Here is a 19028-nt window from a genome sequence, read left to right on the forward strand (position 1 = left end):
CTGTGTAGGGTCGCGAAGTCCTTCTGGCCACGTTTGGATAGAAGGCGTTCGAGGGATATCCTGGGGATAACAAAATGTCATCTCTCAAATTTCGTGGGCATCCTAACGGAGCACTGTCCGCGAGGTATACATGCCGTGAGACTCGGAATTACTTCGAGTCCTTTTTGCGCCAGCTGTATGGAGAATGAGGTGGAATCATCTAAGCACCTGCTCCTTAGCTGCCCAGCCTTCGCGGGACTAAGATGCAAGTATCTTGGTTCTCACTTCTTTTCTGCGCCTGCTGATATAGCAGGTGTTGATTACAAAAATCTGATGAATTTCATCAGCAGCATAAAGAGGTTAACACAACCGCAAACTAGTCACCGTTCGTAGTCTACAAACACTCACCATTCCCCATCCCTTCCCTTTCTTTCCTTTTTTTCCTTCACCCTCTTGCAATTGTATCACAAAGGATGAACCAAACTTTTTCGTCCAAGTGGGCCCTACTCTCTGGGCAACCATCACTAACTAACCTAACCTAACCTAACTGCATTTTTTGTTGTTTTCATCAGTTGAGCAAAGATTTTTTTGACACTTTTTAAATAGAGTAAACATCTTTTTGTGTTGTTGTTTTTGTAATGTGTGCGTTTATTTAATAACTGTTGGCGCCTAATAGTCCTATGTGTGTATACATTATTTGTTTGCTTTTTTATTTGTTGTTAGAATACTCGATCAAAGCTAAAATTTTAAATTTGTCTTCACTATGCAAAGATATTCTTGACAAACCGTATATATTAAATATTTGGAACTCGGCATATCCTGACAGTTATATATTGACATTCTAAAGTGCCGTCCCTGAGGTCGATGTCTTCATCGATAAAACGCTAGGCCTCCACCACTGTTTCGCTCGCAATCTCTTCTGTGCACGTTATAGCCGTCCCTGGCTATCAGGTTACAGTTTTGTCTCTTGGACCGCAGCTCTTTTGATTCCATGTCGGCTTATGAAGTCGACTATCTCATCTATCTTGCTCATGAGTCCGTTGCAGTTAAGTTGGAGGAGCTTGAAGCTTCTCGGGAGTATTGTCGTAACTCGGGATAAGCTGTGCGTTCCGCAGTTGTTGTTGCGGCCTGATGGTTGCGAGCTCTGCAACAGACTCCCGTCACTCACGGGTGGTGCGTAGGTCAGAGCATCTCCGAAAGTGACACCAGCCATTGCAAAAATTTCTCTTGATCGATGTCAGGTTTCGAGGAACCCTGGTCTTAAACACGGAGCAGACTTTGCGGCAGACCAAAAGCTGCTGGTTTCTCCGCGGATTGGAGCAAAATGGTTGTGGGTCTGAGTTGAGGGGATTGTGTTGCACCGGTGGGCTCCTAACCGTTAAGGTTTGACCGTTGAGGCAGCTGCTGCCTAATGGCGGGAGCAACACGTGGCCCCATACCGTGTGGACTACCCTTTGTGGATTCCCTTTGTGTCTTAAGAGGGAGCCACCCGTTGCACTTGTTACACCTAACCGAGGTGGAGTCCGGGTGGACTCGTTTGTGGCAGATGCAGCAGTATACAGGGTGGGGTTCGATACCAGCCCTGAAAAGAAGTATTTGGAGCAGACTTGCTGCGTAGGATTGCTCCTGTGACGATATATTAGGGGTGCGCTACGGTGCATTAGACAGGGTAAGTCTACTTGGTCGGGGAAAACCAAAGTCGTATTGTAACGTAGGAGAACCAGTCTAAGAAATAATGTCCCAGGTCCACCCCAAAAAGAACACAAACAAAAAAATCCCCACCGGGTAGAAGGAGCCGCAATCAGGTTCGGTGACATGTTAGAGACAGCGTATCTAGACTTTAAGGCCATTCAGGAACCATGGGCCTCATATGGAAGCGTCAAATTTTTGAAGACAAAAACTTGTCTGTTGATTTACGATACCAATGTTGACCGGCCAGGAGTGGCAATATTGATCGGAAAACATATTCAATTTCATCCTATTTCAGAGCTCATGCAACGTGATCTGGTAGCAGTATAGGCAAAAGTACCCAGTGCCTGAGGAAAAAGATCGATTTTCCTAGCAGCGCTATACCTCGCAGGAGAGACGGAAGACGCAGTTTCTCGCGAATTACAGCAGCGAATAGCCTATTGTCGCAAACAAAGAATGCAAGGGGTTATATGCTGTGACGCCAATGCGCTTCACACGGTATGGTGGAGTACGGTATGACACCTTATAAGTCACTTCTTGATTTCATTACTAATAATAATATAATGGTAGCAAATAGAGGCGATGAGCCAACTTTTTTTAATTGTAATAAGAAGGGAGGTTCTGGATCTCACTCTTACTAGCTCATTTATATCAAATAGTATTTCAAATTGCAAGGTGTTAGATGCAGTCTCTTTATCGGGCCATCGATGTATTCGATTCGATCTAATTGGGGAAGTTGAGGATAGCGGAAAGCGGGGTTATGATCTTAATCTCCTGGTAGAAATTAAGCCTACAGCCGTTTTAAGATTTATTAATAGGCTAAAAATGTTTAAGTAAGCTACATGGCGGCCCAATATATCTTTAGGTCGCATTGTACAAATAGCTATTTTACAATAATTAACTTAACTTATTCAAGCCTTGCGACTCGGGTGACTCTAGGAAAGAGCCCCTCAGCTCCTTGGTGTAAAACCATAGATGAAATTCACGCTTAATAAACAAAAATTAAAGAAACACTTTTGAATACACTTTTTTGAACTCTTGAATTTGAACTTCCATATAAGAAAAAAAGTTACTGTAACTTTCTAAAACTGCAGATGATAGGGGTTAAGCCAGATATTTTATGTGGATGGTATCTGACAGTTACATTATTGACCTTTTTGTGTACTTTTTTGCACTGGTTCTTCCGTTCCTTCTCTATATCTCTATATGGCGGAAGTCTAACCTATTTGACTAGCGTTCTTGCCCCTGCCCCTTTCGTGTTGTGATATGCACTCGGAATTACATTGGAGTATTTTCTTATACTTCTAGCATAGCTAAGATGTATCTGCAAATTAGACAGTGACTTGGAGAAAGCGGTTCTAGATCTGATGGCTCGTATGCTCAGGGATCGCAAGTTGAGATAGGACTCAGTTAAGCATAAAGGAGTACAGAAATTCTCAAATGTGTACCTATGACCAAAACCGATTGTCTTGAAGTGGTTTTTTAAGCTTTTCACACCCGTCTCCTAATTTCAACCCATATGAGAAGATGCTACAGTTACGAAGTGCCATGTAAGCGCTTGGTGCCGTTGTCGAAGTAGATATATTAGAGGATCCTCTAACTCCTAGTTGGAGAATAGGGTGTCAACAACTTCTCTTCACCATCGAACACTGTTTTAGTCTCACTTCCTCCATCTGCGGCAATTATACATCCTAAGTAACAAAATTTATCCATGTTTTCAGAAACATGCATGTGTTTGTCTTTCATACGTTGATTTTGAGTCCGGTTGTTTGCAATTGGTATTGACTGAGTCATCGATTTTAGATGGCACATCCTATACGACAGCAAACACATGTCGGGATATTCAAAATACTTCAAGTTTTTGTCACTGAATACCTCTCTGTTGGTTTTCGTTAGCAAAAGAAGCATTAAAAACGTCTTCAAAAACTAGCAAAAAAGAGATGGGGGCAGAATGCAACCATGCCGAACGCCATTCAGTACGTGAAAGGGTTCCGATAATTTTCCTTTATGGAGAACGTGACAACAAGCGTCGCTGTACCTTTCCTTGATAAGGCCTACAAGTTTAACTGGTACTTCTCTACTCCGCAAAGTAGCCCAAATATACTCCCTATTCGCGTTATCGAACCCTTTTTCAAAGTCGATGGAGAGCAGGTGAAATTTGGAGTTATACTCGGTGCATTGTTTTATGATAATGCAAAGTGTGTTGATATGGTCTGCACAAGAAAATCCCGCTTGGCAGAATTAATCGCTACTTCAAGGTAGATTTTTAACCGGTGAAGTATAATGCGTAGATGTTTTTTGGGAATCCTCATCTATCAACAAACCGTGGATGGTGTACGGGCTTAGGTCATTGGTGAGTTTTAAACAGACTAACAGACAGACGTAATCCTTGGAGATGAGACATCCTCATCTGCGAGAATTTTGTATGGCTAGTCGGGTCTGAGAATTCTACTTCTGTATTGGTGAACGCATACGAAAAGGTGCGGCGTTTCTTAAAAAGGGATCCGATATGTTTGGTTTGCGATAGTTTTTAATAAAATGTGCAGGTCGTATCATATTTTAATATTCTCCAGGGCTATTCTGCACAACATTCAAATTAGACCCAACATCATCTTGGTTTTCACCGTGCAAAGAGATTTCGTGCATGAAATTGTCTTTAAGAATTTGGCAAACCAATTTTGACACTGCCGTTCTTTTAAGGCTTCGTTACCATAAACAGCACAAAAATTTTTATGAGCTTACGATGCGGTTTTCCCTTTGCGGAAAAAAAGCAATATATGACGAAAATGTTCCTTTTGATTTTCCATTTTTCAACGAACGCCAAACGAAAACTGCGCAATCGATGAAAAAACTTTTTTTTACTAATTGAAAGCTGAATTGTCAACTATCAAATAACAATATGTGTTTTACATTTGTACTAAGTCTGCAAAACTACAAATTCAACTGAAGCCATCTATGAGTGAAATCCGCAATTACTTAGTTGCCAACCCAATAAATTGACTTCATGATATAAGCCATCTTGAGTTGTCTTCTTTTAACCGTTATTAGGAAGTCCCCTGCCAATTCATATGTAGTCAACCTTTCTTACGATTTCTGTTATTTGATGAATACGAAGGTTGGTCGAATCTAAGCGAGGGCAATTATTTTCGAAGCGTTGCCAAAACCATGAATCTCAGCGTTATCCACTGGTGTGAAGTATGATACATTCAACGGGATGTGGGGGTTTTGTCAATTTCAGCGGTCCTGCAAGTATGGCGTCGTCATAATCGATACCTTCCGAGTAGTTTGAAAAGTTGCTCAATTGCTGATGGTATTGTTCTTTTCGTAAGAACGTCGTCGTTTTCTTTTGGGTATGCTATAAAATATAATTGATCGTAATGATCATTCTATCGTATACCAAGCGCTTTTACCGAATGTTGGAAAATCTTTGCTGAGCATAAGAGCTTTTGGGATACCCTTTAACATTTTGCTATGGAAATGCACCGGACTATAAAGGTTGTGATATTTCATCCCCAGCTCTTATTCCGGAGGGGCTATTGTATTTTCCGCTATTCGGAAACGAGCTTTCTACCTCATCAGCTATTTGAAGTAGTGTCTTTACGGCAAAGTAAAGAGCAAAGTTTATGTTGAAAGTGAGAGGTTTCCATTCGTATAGACTGAATAGTTCTTTCGGGATAATTTCTTTTGTTTGATAATTTCTGACCAGTATTTGATGGTATATCTTCTCAATATCGCTATTGAAAGCTTTCTTGTATGATCGCCAGCAGAGGATGATTTTGTCCATATGTCCTAGTGACTCGTAATGATACTACTCTACCTATTCGTTTTGCAGGGGCGGATTTTTCGAAACACGCATGGCATTCCGGAAGAATTGAGAGCAAGCATTCTTGAGTAGCGGTCTAAGCTTAATATTTGATGGTAAGCTGAATGGGTAAGCAAACGAGGTAATTTCCATCTTTGTGGCGTTTCGTAGTTGTTCAGTTCCAATGAAATACAGTGAAGACTCGCCTCTGTGAATTGCAATTGAATCGTCCGTGGTCCGAGTGTAAAAGCTCTATCCTTCGACAGCACTGTACCATTCCCGATATTAACGTTACGTTTGAGACAACAGCAACAACAAATCAGTGGAGTACTGCAAGCAAAGTTGCCAGAGGACAAATGACAGTTTGCAGGAATACGCGACAGAGATTGACCGGTTGACAGTTTTGGCGTATGAGAAAGAAACAACAGACTTCGTATTTTTTTTGTATTATGTTTATTTGTAAAGATTTCGTACATAAATTGGCTTAATCTAAATCAACAAGATTCATAAATTTAACCAAAAATTTAAGATACTATGTCCCAAGTTGAGCTCTCAGCATCTGTGACTGACATGTGTTACATACTTTTGTGATAATCAGTATTACAAAGAATGCAAGGGGTTATATGCTGTGACGCCAATGCGCTTCACATGGTATGGTGTACGGTATGACACCTTATGAGTCACTTCTTGATTTCATTACTAATAATAATATAATGGTAGCAAATAGAGGCGATGAGCCAACTTTTATAATTGAAATAAGAAGGGAGATCCTGGATCTCACTCTTACTAGCTCATTTATATCAAATAGTATTTCAAATTGCAAGGTGTTAGATGCAGTCTCTTTATCGGGCCATCGATGTATTCGATTCGATCTAATTGGGGAAGTTGGGGATATCTTTCAGATATAAATTCCAAAGCAAAACATTAGGGCTTTGAGCGGAAGAATTACAATGCCTCAAAAACTTAGTCTTGAAGTTAATACACTGGATAACTTAATAACGGAGGCCTTCGAAAACAATTGTGAACTGGTTACGAAGAAGCGTGCTAGGAATGCCTTTTGGTGGAGCAAAGAGTTGAAAGCTTTATAGAGGAAAGCCCGTCAGCTTTTCAATAGGGTCAAATCAACTAGTGTACCAGGGGCACGAAGGGAATGAAGTTCCGGACAGTTTTACCAATCCCTGACCTCAAAAGGCATAAAACTCTACACTGCACTGCTAACAGGACATTGTAAGCTCAATTACTTGGAAAGCGGGGTTATGATCTTAATCTCCTGGTAGAAATTAAGCCTACAGCAGTTTTAGGATTTATTAATAGCCTAAAAATGTTTAAGTAAGCTACATGGCGGCCCAATATATCTTTAGGTCGCATTGTACAAATAGCTATTTTACAATAATTAACTTAACTTATTCAAGCCTTGCGACTCGGGTGACTCTAGGAAAGAGCCCCTCAGCTCCTTGGAGCAAAACCATAGATGAAATTCACGATAAATAAACAAAAATTAAAGAAACACTTTTGAACACACTTTTTTGAACACTTGAATTTGAACTTCCATATAAGAAAAAAAGTTACTGTAACTTTCTTAAACTGCAGATGATAGGGGTTAAGCCAGATATTTTATGTGGATGGTATCTGACAGTTACATGATTGACTTTTTTTGTGTACCTTTTTGCACTGGTTCTTCCGTTCCTTCTCTATATCTCTATATGGCGGAAGTCTAACCTATTTGACTAGCGTTCTTGTCCCTGCCCATTTCGTGTTGTGATGTCTACTCGGAATTACATTGGAGTATTTTCTTATACTTCTAGCATAGCTAAGATGTATCTGCAAATTAGACAGTGACTTGGAGAAAGCGGCTCTAGATCTGATGGCTCGTATGCTCAGGGGTCGCAAGTTGAGATAGGACTCAGTTAAGCATAAAGGAGTACTGAAATTCTCAAATGTGTACCTATGACCAAAACCGATTGTCTTGAAGTGGTTTTTTAAGCTTTTCACACCCGTCTCCTAATTTCAACCCATATGAGAAGATGCTACAGTTACGAAGTGCCATGTAAGCGCTTGGTGCCGTTGTCGAAGCAGATATATTAGAGGATCCTCTAACTCCTAGTTGGAGAATAGGGTGTCAACAACTTCTCTTCACCATTGAGCACTGTTTTATGAAAGGGCTCTAAGTTCATTCCGAGTTTAATTCAAATACCTCATTTCCGCCTCCGTTGAACTGTTGGAAGGAGTATCCGCGCAGCGCCTATTTGGTTATGTTGTCCGTCACTCTTCTCAGTAATTCGTTTTTAAATATGGTTCGAGGCCAGATAATTCGCATTTTTTGGAGCAAGCAGTGATTAATGGACGTTTGGAGACGCCTTGTGATCTACCACGTTGTACAGCCGTATAGCAATGTGGACTTGTCATATGCGTTGAAAATTCGTAGTTTAGTTTGCCTAGTTATGTTATTATTTTGCCAGAGTGGTGCTCTGGTAATTTTTCTTTCAACGTCAGTCTCACTTCCTCCATCTGCGGCGATCATACATCCTAAGTAGCAAAATTTATCCATATTTTCAGAAACATGCATGTGTTTGTCTTTCATACGTTGATTTTGAGTCCGGCTGTTTGCGATTGCGCATTGACTGAATCATCGATTTTAGATCGCACATCCTATACGACAGCAAACACATGTCGTCGGGATATTCAAAATACTTCAAGTATTTGTCACTGAATATCTCTCTGTTGGTAAAAGAAGCGTTAAAAATGTCTTCAAAAACTAGCAAAAAAGAGATGGGGGCAGAATGCAACCATGCCGAACGCCATTCAGTACGTGAAAGGGTTCCGATAATTTTCCTTTATGGAGAACGTGACAACAAGCGTCGCTGTACCTTTCCTTGATAAGGCCTACAAGTTTAACTGGTACTTCTCTACTCCGCAAAGTAGCCCAAATATACTCCCTATTCGCGTTATCGAACCCTTTTTCAAAGTCGATGGAGAGCAGGTGAAATTTGGAGTTATACTCGGTGCATTGTTTTATGATAATACAAAGTGTGTTGATATGGTCTGCACAAGAAAATCCCGCTTGGCAGAATTAATCGCTACTTCAAGGTAGATTTTTAACCGGTGAAGTATAATGCGTAGATGTTTTTTGGGAATCCTCATCTATCAACAAACCGTGGATGGTGTACGGGCTTAGGTCATTGGTGAGTTTTAAACAGACTAACAGACAGACGTAATCCTTGGAGATGAGACATCCTCATCTGCGAGAATTTTGTATGGCTAGTCGGGTCTGAGAATTCTACTTCTGTATTAGTGAACGCATACGAAAAGATGCGGCGTTTCTTAAAAAGGGATTCGATATGTTTAGTTTGCGATAATTTTTTATAAAATGTGCAGGTCGTATCATATTTTAATATTCTCCAGGGCTATTCTGCACAACATTCAAATTAGACCCAACATCATCTTGGTTTTCACCGTGCAAAGAGATTTCGTGCATGAAATTGTTTTTAAGAATTTGGCAAACCAATTTTGACACTGCCGTTCTTTTAAGGCTTCAACGAACGCCAAACGAAAACTACGAAATCGATGAGAAAACTTTGGCTTAATCTAAATCAACAAGATTCATAAATTTAACCAAAAATTTAAGATACTATGTCCCAAGTTGAGCTCTCAGCATCTGTGACTGACATGTGTTACATACTTTTGTGATAATAAATTGTTCGCACCCCTTTTTATAATTCACCGACGCCGCCCCTGTACTTCCAATTGTCGTTACAGCTATCAAATTTACATTCACACTCTCTCATCACTGCAGTTGTTGTTGTCGTCGCTAACGTCGTTATTGTCTTCGCTGGAGCTCCCGTTTACTTACTTCTACTATCTTCGCACCTGTCCTTATGCATTGTTTTTGCCCAATAAATTACAGCATTAGCATAAGTTTGTCGAACTATTTTCGCTCATTGTATTTTTGTCCTGCTATTTCAGAAAATCATACGATATGTGACCTTCATATTGTAACAGGTAAAATAGCAGGACCTTTCCAATATACCATAAGCGTCTTGGCTTATGCATAGATTTAATTTAGTAATAAGAATTATTCTATTGTCATAGCTCAAGAAATAAATGTCGGTAAATTTTTAAGTGCTTGTTTTTTTGAATACTTAAAACCGTGAAAAAAGCTTCACGATTCACCATAAATATTACTAAAAAAGTTTGCACATTAATCATTGATAAACACAAACGTAGATTATTTTAGGAGCATATGGAAAAAATTGAAAAAAAAAAACATTATACAAGTAACAAATTTATGGGGTATAAGATTAAAACAGACGATATAAATTAAGAAAAAAAAAAAAAAAATATTATTATATACATGTAAAGGGTGTTTTTTTAGAGGTTAGGTTTTCAAGATGAAATAAAACGTATAAAATTTAATGTTATGGCCAAGAATTTAGCTTTATTATAAAGATAAGGGTTTGCCATTATGTTTTAAAAATGATTTCGGCAAGTGGCCGCCGCGGCTGGCTCGAATAAATTCCAGCCGAGAGGCCCAATTTTCGACCACTTTTTGCAGCAATTGGGGCCGTATGTCAGCAATAACGCGCCGAATATTCTCTTCCAAGACGTCAATCGTCTCGGGCTTATCTGCGTAGACAAGCGACTTTACATAGCCCCACAAGAAATAGTCCAGCGGTGTTATATCGCACGATCTTGGAGGCCACGCCACAGGTCCACGGCGCGAGATAATGCGCTCACCAAAAGTTTCCTTCAATAAATCGATTGTTGCGTTGGCTGTATGGCATGTAGCGCCGTCTTGTTGGAACCAAAGGTCGTCCACATCAACATCGTCCAATTCAGGCACGAAAAAGTCATTAATCATGGCTCTATAGCGCTCTCCATTGACTGTAACATTATGGCCGGCTTCATTTTTAAAGAAATATGGACCAATGATTCCCTCTGCCCATAGAGCACACCAAACAGTGACTTTTTGAGGATGTAACGGCGTCTCAGCAATGGCTTGTGGATTATGTTCACTCCAAATGCGACAATTTTGCTTATTGACATACCCATTCAACCAAAAGTGAGCTTCATCGCTGAACAAAATTTTCTTGTGATGCGTCGCGCGAACCGAACCATTATTTTCGTAATAAATTTGCACGATTTGCAAACGTTGTTCAGGTGTAAGTCTATTCATTATGAAATGGCAAACCAAACTGAGCATAAATCAAGTGGCAGCTGTCAAAAGGACCATCTACGAAAAAAGTAGTGCCAACTTGAAAACCTAACCTCTAAAAAAAACACCCTTTAGTATTCCTTTTGCCTCTAAAATTTTTGCATTTAATGTCTTCTAAAGCTTTACAATTTTTGAAGGGTATACTCATATCGAATCTAAGTCCATATCCGTAAGGTATAGAGGATTTTATCGATTTATCTGTAGCTCTGCGGTATCTGTGGTATAATGTCGGTAGAGCCTCATCATTTTGCACCATTTTGCTTTTGTCAAGATATATATTAAGGCCTCAGGGGGATAAATCCTAGTTCCAGAGAGTTTTTTATATACTCTGCGTTAGTGTAGAATGACCCATTTATGAGATTGTTCATATTGCAGTTCAGGCATCTTTGTATGTACCTACGTCCTGTAAACTTTAGTTATTTTATAGAGGTGACTATTAGAATAGAATTTTGTGTAATCACTTTACGGAGACATTTGCGTTCAAAAATTCTTTTTCAAAAATTTTTCCATGAAGAATGAAGATATGTTGAACCATATGGGAACGCCATATATAATTATAGGTCGTATTCAACATTGGTACATAATTATCCTGACTCTAAAGGATATGTGTCGTGAAGAGAATAATTGTTTATATAGGAAGTATGCCCTTGTGGCTCGCTCCAACTGTTGAGTTACGTGATGATTGAAGTAAAAAAAACTGATCCAGGTTTATACCTAAATATTTCACTGTGCTCCACACCGAAATACTGGACTCATTTATGTTTGATTTTATTCCAAAATTTTTCCATATTTTTCGTATATCACGATTAAATTTTAAACCAAATTGTTTCGCACTATTTGGGGTTTATTTTTAGGTGCCAATTTTTTGTATATTCTTCGACCTGAAAGAACATCAGTTGGAGATTGGAGTTTATGGCACAGATATTGTTGTCTGCATAATAGATGACGAGATCGTCAGCATGAGATGATATTTTCGAAATTATCTACAAGGTCCAGAATAAATATATTTAAAAGTATTGGTGAGTTGACTGTTCCTTGCTGTAAATCATTTTCCAATACGAAGTTTCGAGAGTTTTCAGTTTTACCATTCTTCTTCTTCTTAACTGGCGCGATAACTGCTTACGCGATGTTGGCCGAGTTTAACAAAGCGCGCCAATCGTTTCTTTCTCGTGCTAACCGGCGCCAGTTGGACACACCAAGTGAAGCAAAGTCCTCCTACACCTAATCTTTCCTCTTCCTCTACTACCACCAGCTGGTACCGCATCGAATACTTTCAAAGCCGGAGCGTTCGTATCCATTCGCACGACATGACCTAGCCAACGTAGCCGCTGGATCTTTATTCGTTGCGCTATGTCTATGTCGTCGTTAAGCTCATCGTTCCATCGCCTGCGATATTCGCCGTTGCCAACGTGCAAAGGTCCAAAAATCTTCTGCGGAATATTTCTCTCAAACGCTTCAAGCGTCGCTTTATCGGATGTTGTCATCGTCCACGCTTCTACGCCATACCTTAGGACGGGCATGATGAGAGTCTTGTAGAGTGTTAGTTTTGTTCGTCGAGAGGGGGCTTTACTACTCAATTGCCTACTTAGTCCAAAGTAGCACTTGTTGGCAAGAGAGATTTTACGTTGGATTTCAAGGCTGACATTGTTATCGGTGTTAATGCTGGTTCCTAAGTATACGAAGTCCTTTACAATCTCAAAATTATAACTGTCAACAGTGACGTGGGTGCTGATGCGCGAGTGCGTCGTCTGTTTATTTGAAGACAGGAGGTACTTCGTTTTGCCCTCGTTCACCACCAGTCCCATTCGCTTTGCCTCTTTATCCAGTTTGGAGAAGGCAGAACTAACAGCGCGGTTGTTAAGGCCGATGATGTCGACCAGGTTTGCGATTATCGAAGTTTATTGCTAAAGAAATGTCAATTTGCAAAGAGAAATGAATATTTTGGACTGATTCCAAAAATGTTCTGTACTGGATAAAATCGGACGCCAGAAACTTTCATCAGTTTGGGGCGGTGCGGGTATGTGAGATCTTAGAAAACTGTAGTATCAATGAATAGCGGTGGCTATTATCGAGTGATAACGTTAATGGTATGTGGGGCTTGCATATTTGTCTCAACCCGAGGAGGTTTGGCCACAAACGAACATGAAACATTGTCAAAAGCACGATTGTGAGTTCGTTTGTCATGTCACATTGCAGACGTCTATAAAATCGTAGTTGTCAGTGATCCTGACCGCAGAAGACCTCCTCTGAGTTAGAGACAGGGTAGATGCAATGAAATACGTACCTCGGATACCCGAAGGCCCATCATAATGCCAAGTCTTCATCGTGCCACGTTTCTCATTACTGAATTTTACTATCGGAATTCCACCACCATCACAATGAAATTATAATGAATGAAATGTCCGGAAATGAGAAAAATTCCAGCTGAAAGGCGTGCAGCGTACAAGAGACCCTTAACTAATACTGGCGTAGATTTGTTTGGGCCCTTTGAGATCGTAGTTGGCAGGAGGCGAAGGAAGCCTTGGGGTGTAGTTTTTACTTGTTTTGTCATCAGAGCAGTCTACATCGAGATAACAGTTTTGTTTCTATTCGTGTTAGAGCAGTTTATGTCTCGTCGTGGTGTACCAAGGTGCATTTGGTCAGATAACGGCACCAATTTTCGCAGGACCAGCCTTGTACTGACAAATAAAATGGAGCGCATGGTGTCGGGTGAACTTTACTTACGTGCCAATAGACTATCGAGAAATGAAAGCATTGACGCCAAATCATTTTCTTCTGGTGATTTAAGTTGGATATGATAACGAAACGAGCAAATTACCGTGGGCAGATTTGGGTAAAAATTTCCGAACCTGACTAGTGATTGGGTGCTAAAATAAACACAAATGTAATATATTTGGCGGCCGCCGTAGCCGAATGAGTTGGTGCGTGATTACCATTCGGAATTCACAAAGAGGTCGTTGGTTCGAATCTCGGTGAAACATCAAAACTATGAAAAACATTTTTCTAATAGCGGTCGCCCCTCGGCAGGCAATGGCAAACCTCCGAGTGTATTTCTGCCATGAATAAGCTCCTCATAAAAATATCTTCCGTTCGGAGTCGGCTTGAAACTGTAGGTCCCTCCATTTGTGCAACAACATCAAGACGCACACCACAAATAGGAGGATAATCTCGGCCAAATACCCAAAAAGGGTGTACGCGTCAATTAGATATATGCATTGGCCACTAGGAGGCTGCACCCACCACAGATAATGGTTTGGGCCGCTGTAACCTAAGATGGGCGCTCTTCAATCGTTTTCATCGAGCCTGGCGTCAAGGTAAATACGAAATATTATCTGAAAAGAATTCTGGAGGTTGCTTTGAAGCCGTGGGCAGACAAACATTTCGGTGGTAGACGATGGACTTTTCAACAGGACCGTCTCACAAAGCTCGAGTGAACCAAGAATGGTCAAAAAACATCGTTCCGAACTTCATTACGTCCACACTATGGTTCTCAATTTCAAGGCCATAGTCAAGGCAAAAGGTGGTCACATCGAGCAAAAGTAAACTGATTCTTAAATTTGTATTATTTTCACACATTTTTTACTTTGAATTGAAAAAAAGTAAAACTTTTTCTGTTAATTGGTATTTCTTGTCCAAGGTTTCGAATCCGTGCACTACTAAATTGGTAGTCACGCACCAACCCATTCGTCTACGGTGGTCTACAGGTTGCCTGTCAATTCGGTTTACTGACGATAGTTTAACGTGACAAAGTCATAAGAAAATACTGATGTAATGGTTGCAATTTTCAAAACAAAATTTTAATTTTTATTTGTTTGATAGATATTTTGTATGGATATAGAGAAGGAGGTAAAGGGAATCGCAATGGAATAGGTCAAGATAGGTCTATGAATAAGTTCGTGCGGTTTTTTTCGAAATTTGAATTTCGGATCATTCCCATGGCTTTTAAACGTTTGGAAATGGTTGATTGATCAACTCCCAAAGTTTTTGCAACCTCTTCTTGCGTTTGAGCCGGATCTTGATCGAGCAATTCCTCCAATTCGGTATCCATGAACTTTGGCGGCGCGGCCAAAATCACCACTTTTAAAGCGTGCAAACCACTTCTGGCACGTTCGCTCAGCTAGAGCATGCTCACCATAAACTTCCACCAGAGAATGTTAATGCAATGAGAAGGAACAAATGTTAAATGAGCTTTTTTCGAGTTCTAATTTATAGATTCATAATAAGGTCATTTCAAATTCAACTTTCCTGAAGAGGTCGGAATTGCAGATATTTACCACGCGAGTGACGCGAGTGGAGGGTTTCTATATTTACTTACCACGCTAGGCCAAGAATTCAGATATTTTCTGCGTTTACCATACTATTGAGGACGTTCATAAGATTTTTCGGCACACTACTAAGGAAATCGAAGCGAATAAAATTGCGATTAAGAAGGCCGCGCGGTAGTTAGTTTGTGGTGCAGAAGCTAAAGTCGGCGGAATTATTCGTTTTGTTTTTTGGCACGTATATAATTCAGGTTCAAATCCTGAAGTCATATTTTTTTTCTTGCACATTTTTTTTTTTTACAATTCAAACCAGGAAAGTTTGGTAAAATTTTTGAGTTTATTTTAATTAAAATTTCTTTAAAATACTGTTTTTTGTATTTTATAAATGGAAATTTCTTTTCGGTATAAAATAGTTCATACTGGATATGACCTGATTTTTATATAAATCAATCAAAACAGAAAATATGTACATATGTCTATAATCTATTTCATCAAATCCAAATTATATTGATGAGAAAATATCATTCTAATATCCGTCCAGAAAGCCAAACGCGCATACACAGATGCATATTCATATAATTACGCATACAAACTTTCAACTAACGCAGAATATGTACATATAAAACTGCGAATCGAATAAATGAGTGATTTAGAAAAGATCATTAATAATTGTAGATTAGCGCAATCGTGAAAGACGTGTCGTATATGCAGTACATCGTCTCATATTTGACTCAGGTTCAAATCCTGTGCACAGTTTTTTATTCGATATTTTTATTTCATTTTTTATATTTGGTTTAATTGAAATTGATTTAAAATAGTGTATTCAGGTTTTTCTAATACCAGTTATTTAGAAATTTATTTTCTATATAACATTATTCATTTGAATTGATTTATATGTAAAACAGCCATAAAGTCAATCATATGAATATGCATTCCTATATTTAATTTCTTCAGTCAAATCTGAACTACTTACATACACATATTGATGAGAAAATATTCTAATATCCATCCAGGAAGCCTAACGCGCATACTCACATATGTGTTTAAATATATGCACAAACCACCACCATTCTAACAAAACCCAGAACACAAGCTTCTGCGCACACTTGACACATGGGATATGTATACCCTATGAGCAAAAAGAACCGGGAAGGTGATGTTGACTGCTTCCTTCGATTGCCAAGGCATAGTCCACCATGAGTACCTTCCATCGGGCCAGACAGTCAATAGAGAATATTATTTATCCGTTTTGAAACCTTAGAGAGATGCTGTGTGTTGCAAACCGCCGGAAATGTGAGCAAACAATTCTCAGATTTTGCATGATGATAACGCGCCATCGCACTGATCAAAGAGAATACAAATCGGCCTGCCGGGGGTGTTTGGAGGACTGGGTTAAACGTTGGCACATGTGTGTTGCTTCAGACGGGTCATATTTTGAAGAAGATAATATAAATTTGCCTTAAATTTAACTCTGTTTTGTTTAATTTAAACATTCCCGGTACTTTCTGATCATAAGGTACATACTTGCGGCTTTGCGGACAGCAATGTGTGATTCGCTGGAAGTCGCATTAACTCGCGACTGTCGCACAGTTAGAAGACATATTTACATACATATAAGGGTGCATACATACATACGGAGCCGCGGCCACTCGACATGACAAAAATTTAAGATTTATCAAATATTGGCAAATAATTCCACGCGAAATATTCCAATATTGACTATTTTCGAATGGTCGCGAAAATTGGCATATGGGCGGCTCGTTTTATGAATGAAATTGAAATATGAGCTCTAACTTATGAATGAACTTTTTGTTTTTCTTCTAAATTGTTCAGCGCAGTCGCTGATAGAATTATGGCCGCTGCGACTGCGTCTACGAATGTATTTTATTTTTGTAGTCGCTAGGCTTAGATTTTAGCTTTGGGCGACATGCGCATGTGAGGTATGTGTTTTTGTTGTGTTCTAGAACATTTTAGAATGTGCGGTGGCAAAGCGGCCATGGCGTTGCGCTTGCTGTTGCTTTTGCGTCTATCAAAGTACATATCGTGTTTTTGTAAGTACAATATTAGGAATATCGACTGGTGAAAGACAAAAGTACACGGAAGCAAGAAGGGAGAGCTGTGCTCGCGCATATACATATGCATGAATGTATGAACGTGCATGGATGTAGTAACATATGAATACAATTATTTTGTAGGAAGTTTAGAAGGCAAGTAGGTATATATGTATGTATATATGCTAGGACATAATACATACATAGAGCAGAATTGTTTTTGCACTTGTTAGGAAGAAACTCGCTAGTGCGTATGTGTATTTGTCTTGTAAGAATGTGATGTGCTGTGACTTGTGTACATACATAAGTCAAGGTTATTTGGGCATACATGCATATGTACATATGTATGAAAGGAAGATGATGTTCTTGCGCTTGTGCATTATTGTTTTTCATATAATATACAAATGTACATACCTACATATGTATGTAAATGCTGTCGAATACATAAACTATAAATTGGCATACAATATAAAATAAGTGTTGATTTATCTTAAACCGTTTTTTTTTTTCTTAATGCAAATACCTCCTATTGACATGTACATACATATTATGTATGTATGTATATTGTCATATACCATCATTTATGTACATATAGAGTATACGTTCATTTATGAATGTATGTAATGAAAAACTTCATGAATTACTTTCAGAACTTTATTAAAATTAATTCGCGTCGCGCGCATGCACAAAACCTTGGTTCACAACGCAGGCGCAGAAATAAACGCACTGCGTATTTATCCTCCCCATGTGACTCGGCATCAATTCTCGGCGCCAATTTTTTTTTTTTTTTTAAATGTGTTTTTTTTAATGTAATCGTAAAAAATTTTTAATAAATTTTATGTATCCGCTTATCATTTCAAAAGTAACAAAATGGTAAAAAAATAAGCAGTCGAAGAAATAAATGCACCGCCTATTTTTCCTCGCCACATGTTAGGCTCGATTTCAATTCCCAGTGCAAACCTTTTTTTATTAACTTTTTTTCTTAAATTCGTTTTTTTTATGTAATTAAAAAAAATTATGTAATAAATTTTACGTATTCGCTTATTATTTCAAAAAATACGAAAATAGTAAAAATTTAATTAGTTTAATGTATTTATCCTCCCCACGTGACTCGGCATCAATTCTCGGTGCAATTTTTTTTTTTCGTTTTTAAATTTTTTTTTTAATGTAATCGTAAAAAAATTTTTAATAAATTTTATGTATCCGCTTATCATTTCAAAAGTAACAAAATGGTCAAAAAATAAGCAGTCGAAGAAATAAATGCACCGCCTATTTTTCCTCGCCACATGTTAGACTCGATTTCAATTCCCAGTGCAAACCTTTTTTTATTAACTTTTTTTCTTAAATTCGTTTTTTTTATGTAATTAAAAAAAATTATGTAATAAATTTTACGTATTCGCTTATTATTTCAAAAAATACGAAAATAGTAAAAATTTAATTAGTTTAATGTATTTATCCTCCCCACGTGACTCGGCATCAATTCTCGGTGCAATTTTTTTTTTTCGTTTTTAAATTTTTTTTTTAATGTAATCGTAAAAAAATTTTTAATAAATTTTATGTATCCGCTTATCATTTCAAAAGTAACAAAATGGTCAAAAAATAAGCAGTCGAAGAAATAAACGCACCGCCTATTTTTCCTCGCCACATGTTAGACTCGAGTTCAATTCCCGCTGCAAACTTTTTTTTATAAATTTTATTTTTTAAAATCGTTTTTTTTTTTTAATGTAATTGAAAAAAAAAAATTATGTAATAAATTTTACGTATTCGCTTATTATTTCAAAAATACGAAAATAGTACAAATTTAATTGGTTTAATGTCGAGGTGAGAAATGTGTTGTGTGTTGAGGTGAAAGATGTGTGGTGTTTCTAATTTTTGTGTGGGCAAAAGTCAGTGAGGTGTCTATAAACTCGGTGTGCTAAATGACCTTATTACAAATCTTTCAGATCTCAATTGTACTAAAAAAAGCTTACAGTAACATTTGCACCTTCTCATTGCATTAACATTCTCTGGTAGTATGGTAAACGCAGAAAATA

This window comes from Anastrepha obliqua, chromosome 6 (assembly GCF_027943255.1).
Source record: "Anastrepha obliqua isolate idAnaObli1 chromosome 6, idAnaObli1_1.0, whole genome shotgun sequence".
Classification (NCBI taxonomy): domain Eukaryota; kingdom Metazoa; phylum Arthropoda; class Insecta; order Diptera; family Tephritidae; genus Anastrepha; species Anastrepha obliqua.